The 6,544-nt window shown below is 44.7% G+C and overlaps 1 protein-coding gene across 1 annotated transcript in view; it reads right to left on the bottom strand.

Moving 5' to 3' along the window:
* Nucleotides 1-6,544, bottom strand: part of DENND1A (DENN domain containing 1A) — a 457,019-nt gene that overhangs the window by 105,374 nt on the left and 345,101 nt on the right. The window lies entirely within an intron of this gene.

The raw sequence follows: 6,544 nt of genomic DNA, 5'->3' as shown, positions 1-6,544 counted from the left end.
GAGGGCAAAGACGACGTGATGCCTGAGTCTCCAGCTCTAAGTTCAGTGGCAGGACTAGAGTAGGGACTTGATAACACACGCCAAATTTAATGCAAAAACTTCTTCACTCAAACCTAGGTTTCTCATCTCCAGCATCAAAGCCAGGATCTAACCACTAGGCCCCACTTAGCCCAGAGCCAGCATGCTGTACGAAAAATAAAGCCCATGCATGTTCTAATATGATCACAGAGCGACATTTCTGAGCAATTTCTTGAACAACCTCCTCAGAATTGTTTAGGGGGAGTAGTGAGCAGACAGACTGAAGTTCAATTCCTGGCTTTGCAACGTCTAGCTGTGACCTTGGCTACTTAACAAAAACAAAGCCTGAGGTTGCTCAACGATTGAGCAGGAATAACAGCACTTACCTTATAGGGCTGCCAGGGAGAGTAAATGAAATAACGCAAGTAAGGTGCTTCGCACTGTGCCTGGCAGATGGTCAAGCTTTTAAATGGAGGCTATCTGGGGCAGGCAGTCCAGCTCAGTGTCAAGATCATGGACTTAGGAGTCAGACGGGTTTGAAGACTGACCATCAGCCAGGTGACCCTGGGATAGTTAAACACTCTCTTTCTGCCTTTTTCTCCTTACTCATCAAAGCGGAATGAGAGCAATTACCTACTAGATGGTTTCAAGGAATAGTTGGGAGTGTATGTAGAAGTACCGAGCACGGTCTGTGGCACATAGTAGGTCCTCAACAAATAGCTTCAGGGAGCCATGGGAACCTTGGCATCAGTCTTCATCTTCTGACTCTGGCCTCCTAACCCCAAGCCCAGTCCTGTATCAGTCACCACCGTTATCTATGAGCCCTTGAGAGGCTGCCAGGCAGATGACTTTAAATATCAACATCTGGCCCGCCTCCTACTTGCGAGACTCCTCTAAGGTTCACGTATCAGTGTGAAGAAGGAGCAGATTATATTCAGAGGGGGTTCTCCTTGAAATGCACCTTGAACAACTCCAAGTGTAATTTCATGTCTAACTACTCTCCTGATCCTGATGACATCCTCCCCAGCTCCAGTTCCTCCTCCAGGCCAGAGTGATCCTTCTCAAACGGTGATGGAATCTTGTATTCCTAATGACTATGGCTCTCTAGTGGGGCTCCCTATCTCAAGCTCCACGTCCTAAAGTTGATGCAGACAGCATTGATAGGTCTTCTGCCTCAGAGGAGTCCCGTGGTCAAAAGTTCGAAAACTACTGGGTTAAACCAAGTTTAGTATAGGTTATTGCTGAGGCACATGTAGTCTTTATTGTACATGATGTACTTCCAAGAGGGGAAATAGGTCATTTGCATTCCCAGCGTCTCTTGGCCACAGACCCTTTTTCATTCAAAGACCATCCATTATTAACAGTTTAAAAACCATGGGCCTACTCCTTAGAATGGGACTGCTAAGATTTTTCACAGGCCTTCCTTTCTAGTTTTATCCTTTCTTCTGCCCCTTCCTCAGCCCTCCCCCATGTTTCAATAGTGCCGAGCTCATTGCTTTGCCCCAAAGTGTTGCATCCTTCTTTCCTGTGCGTCGCTGCCTAGAATGAGTATCCCTTCTCCATTTGCTGAAATGTACTCACCTTCAAGGTCCAGACAAAATATCACCTCCTCCTGCCTCTCGCCCATCTCTCCTACCTGCTAACTCCACTGCCCGGCCCCAGAGCACACTGTAGGGATCCCTTTTAACGAAGGGATGATCTCTTACTTTTTGCTTCCCCCCATCCCCACCGTGGCAGATATGTTGCCGGGAGGCAGGGCCATGAATGATTTGTCTTTGTACACTGGGCACTAGGTCTGCACAGAATAGGTGCTCAGTTATGCTTAGTAAATGCTAAGAAGCCACTGCATGCATAGTAATAACATTTTTTTTTTTTTAAATATGGCTTAAATGCCTTAGGTTTTATAGACTTAAAGACTTTCTATTTCTCGGAACATAAATCCTTAGCATCTGACTATAAAATTCTTAGTGGATTTAAAAGCATCATGTACTTTCTGCTCTACTGAATACAGAATCTGAGAAAGGCAGAGCCAAGAGGCCTTCGGAGATCTGCTGACCCTGCTCTGTCATTTTAAAGATGAAGAAACTGAAGCCCGGAGAAGGGAGGGGCTTGCCCCGGGGGCGGCTCTCCCGATGCCCAGGCTAGCTCTCTTCTGCAGCTGCGTGGTCTACGCCGGCCATTCGCTAAGGGGATAGAGGTGACCAAGCAGGGTCTAGCAATCCAAATGCCTCCTCATGCCTACGGAACCGAAAAGAACTTCTCCACAATGACACCAGAACAGTTCTGCTTGTTAATTGTGGACTCAACAGTCATGATGGGTTGTGGCACATGTAAAAAAGGCTACAAAAAAGCAGTGACAGTATGACACGAGAAAGGCCCCCGCACCCACGAGTTGGCTAGTGTTCACTCTTGATGTTGAATGATGAATTCTTCAGTGTCGCATATTTCTTCGCGATAACTCCGAAGGGACTCCGTGATAATTTGGCATCAATATCCAACTTATGTTACCTAACATATTTTCGCAGCTACAGCTCCCTGCATGAGATATTCTATATGGGCAGATCTATGGTGATTGGTAAATTACAATATGTACGAGTACAAGCGCTTCTAGGAAACGGGGCTTTATGTAAATATGTGATATTTTATACAGAATCCAGCTACCTACATACACACGTTGGGGTAACGGATGTGTAAACAGATTACCTCGGAGAAGATAAGGTTTGGCTTCAGAAAGACTTAGGCTTACTTCTTTAAACGATGGAGTGTACAGTGGGATTTATAAGTACCCTCTACATCTTGTGGCACATAAGCAACACAGCTTTACAAGAGTTAACATATCCCGACCAGAAGTCCTAACAAATTGAATCTTATTTAATTAGATATTGTATTTGGGGGGAAAAAAATGAAATAAAATTCTTTCATTAACTAAACCAAACTCCCTTAAAGGCAACAATATGTTCCTCTCTGTCAGGACAGAATGGAATGAAATCTTTATTTTAATTGGGGTCAGACAAGGAGCCATTTGGCTTCAGATGCTTTGTTTATCAGCCCTGAGCTTTATGGCTGAACCGGAACGTGAAATGAAATATTCCATTACACAATTGTTCCACTTAAAAGCCCACTTTCCCAATGGTTTTTCATATGCTAAATGCTGTAAATATAGCCCAAACTAGCTTGAAATTTAGAAATAGAATATTTAAAGATTCCCCAGTGACATGATGATCCCAAGATGACCTTGGGTCAGAGGTGCTATTTCTTCCCTGCAGCAACGTGGCTTCCTTTAGACAAGTGCCCTGCGATTGAGAAGAGTAGGCTAGGAACGCCGTCCACTGTGCCACAGCTCCTCGGGGTGCACGAGAACGTCCCCTTCATGTACCTGAGCTGGAAGGTTCCAGATATGACGGGAATTTATCAAACACCTACTATGTGCCAGGCTCCGAGAGACAACACAGCATGGTGATCAAGAGCGAGGACTCTGCAGCCAGACTCTACGTGGGAATTCCAACCCGACGCGTCCTAGCTAGCTGACTTTGGGCAAATCACGCAACCTTTCTGCGCTCCAGGCCTCTCATCTGTATGATAGGAAAAGTCATAGTATTCACCTGGCAGGGTGGTTGTGAGGATAAACGAGTTACTACGTGTCAAGTGCTTTGAAGAGTGCCTGGCACAAAAGCGGCGCAATTATTGAGACTACTGTTAAGGATTTCCACATCTGTCCTCACGACAACTTGCTGAGGTGAGGGTATTTATGGCTGGAAACACGCTTGCAGTGGGTAAGTCATTCGTGGCGGGTTGCACAGCCATTTCAACACTGGCTTGTCTATAAGTTTGGGGCTCTTTCCACCAAGAGCTTTTTGGACAAACAGAACAAACACATTCAGGATTCAGAACTGAGAGATGGCTTGAAATTTCCACACACTCTTAAAAAAAATCAGCATCTTTATTATGACTGAGGATGACAATAGTTAGAAGTTTATTAAATTCACTCAGTATGCGTTTATGTGCAAGATTTCAGGCTATGAGCCATTCAAGTGGATCATGCGAAATTATGACTTCTTTCCCCCAAATGCATTAAAGCAGGAAAATATTAATAGAGAAAAACTATCTTATTTTTTTTTTTTTTGTCTTAAAATAACTAGTGTTCAGAGAGTCAAAAGACAGTTTCCATTTCCACTGTGGAATTTCATTTGGCTTTATTCAGTTCCCCTTAAAAATGCGTTCACTCAGAAAACAACTTTCAAGTTCTAGCATCAAAATCCATCTAGAGTTGCAGGATTCTTTTTCAAGCACATCGGCAATGAGTTAATGATGACATTATCTGACAGCTCCCAAATAACACAGGCAAAGAGAGAGAGAACTAATCGAGAGAATACTGCCTCAGCTAGACTTGGCAAGTCCAGAGCCAATGTCACACCAGACAAGGCTCCTAAAATGATACTGAGAAAGTAGCAAAAGTTTTGGCAAAAGGTACATTTTTTACTTTCATTTTTGGTGATGACAACGAGGACATATTATATCCACCTGATAGGAAAGACCCAAATTCTAGCATGTCTTTGGAATCTGCATTCACGCATGCTCACAGAAAGCATAGCCATTTCAAATTAAATGCATCATTCATGGTTTGTATATTCCAAGATGACACCCAAGTCCTCTCTACGTTTCCCCATTTTCTGTGAAATGCTCTGTTCTGGAAAATGTAATAAAATGAGCTGTTTCCGTAAATTCACAGCAGGTATTTTGATTTGATGGTAAATCAGCTTTCTTTACTATTTTCATATATATAATTGTGCCAAGATTTTCTGACACATAAAAAAAGATAAGTGGACACCCATGTGTATGTAATTCACTAATTGCACATCTCCAGTGGGAAAAATGCTTATTTTAAAAGTTATTGATTCTCCTAAACAGAGTTCAAAGCAAAGGTGTCATGAACATCTAAATAAATATCAAGGAAGTGTCAAAGGTAACCAAGGACGGACCAGGTGAAGTGTTTAAGTGTTAATTGTATCTAAAAAAGTATAAAAGAATAAAGGAAAAAGACAGATATACTGAACCTCCAATTATCATAACGCTGTCTTCTTCCTAACACATTTTCAAACTTGAAAAAAATATTGAAGCCAGAGAAACTGAGAGTAGAGTACCCCCGGCTGTGTCCTGCATGCATCTCACACTGTGTGCACACTGTTTATTTAAACACAAATGTAAAATTAGACTTATAAAATGCACGTTTACGTCACAGTAGATCATCAGCCTCCAAAAGGCACAGTGAAGGAACAAAACATGACATGAAGAATGAAGGGGAGAGAAGAGAGGGGCCCCCTCTGTGTCTGTCTGATTGGGTAATAGGGATACCGTTTCAAAGGCGAGTACGGGGGCGGTTCCCCTGACAATCATCACCCTCGCACACGCACCAGTGCATGTAGGTAACCTGCAAAAGTAAGGTGCCTGATGGATAATGAGTGTACGCACGTAACCATGGGTGAGCTCTGGCTCTGAGGGCAAAGAAGCGAGGCATATATATGTCAGGAAGCTTCAGTCAGCTGAAGGGGTTCACTGCCAGAGAGTGATACCTTGCTGGCCTGGACAGTACATGGAGCTGGGAATCAGATGGGTCTCGTCTTCTAAACTGGCACCAGCTGACCAAATGAACCCTTCTGAACCTCAGTTTCCTCATCTGTAAAGTGGGGATACAAATCCTTGCTGGAAAAGGCTGCTGGGAGGATTAGAGATGCTGTAGCACAGTGTCTTACACAAGGGAGGCGCTCAACAATAAGGAACTATCGGTGACTGTCCCATCTTCATGACCTTGGTTTTTAGAGCCTTCTCTCCAGGCTGCAGATGGATGGCGCGCCCCCAACAAACATACAATGACTCGCAACTTTACTGCTCCTTGGGTGGCACCAAACAAGCCTGTACAATTTCAGATAAACTGACAAGAGGTAACAGCCTGCCAATTCTCCAGCTCCGGGCCAGACTTTCCGCCCAAACGCCAAGGCCTGTTTTTCCAGTTGAACACGGGATGCCGCCACTAGAATGACCCATGCATTCCTCAAAGGTGACACTCCAATTTTGAATTCTTTGTTTTGCTCACCACTCAGAGGCTGCATTCCAGATGTCAGCCAAGGAGATCTCCACTAATTTACGTGTCCAATTACATGCTCAGGGTCACCTCCAAACCTTCCATCTCCCGAGAAGCCACGTACTCGGGACAAAACTACCTACAAAGTACCTACAGCTTCCTTGCCTTCTCATTCCTCCTCGTCCACCTCTTCAAAGACTCATCAACTCAGAAGTCCAGACAAATGTCCCAACTGCTGCTCCTTTCCCCAGAGCCCCTCCAGCACTGCTGAGGCGAGGCCCGTGCATCTCACCTTCCTGGCTCTGGAACGTGCAGCCAGGCTCGGCCTCGCTCTCCTCTCTCCCACCACTGAGCTCCTTAAAGGCTGAGCCGGTCTTGTTAATGCACACGCTCCCTGCATCTGCTCCATACCAGGCTCCTAGCGGGCGCCCAGGAAAGTGGGCTGAA

Source organism: Pteropus vampyrus, unplaced genomic scaffold (assembly GCF_000151845.1).
Source record: "Pteropus vampyrus isolate Shadow unplaced genomic scaffold, Pvam_2.0 Scaffold95, whole genome shotgun sequence".
NCBI lineage: Eukaryota > Metazoa > Chordata > Mammalia > Chiroptera > Pteropodidae > Pteropus > Pteropus vampyrus.
Note: the sequence above shows the minus strand (reverse complement) of the source record. Positions and strands in the feature narration are given on the sequence as shown.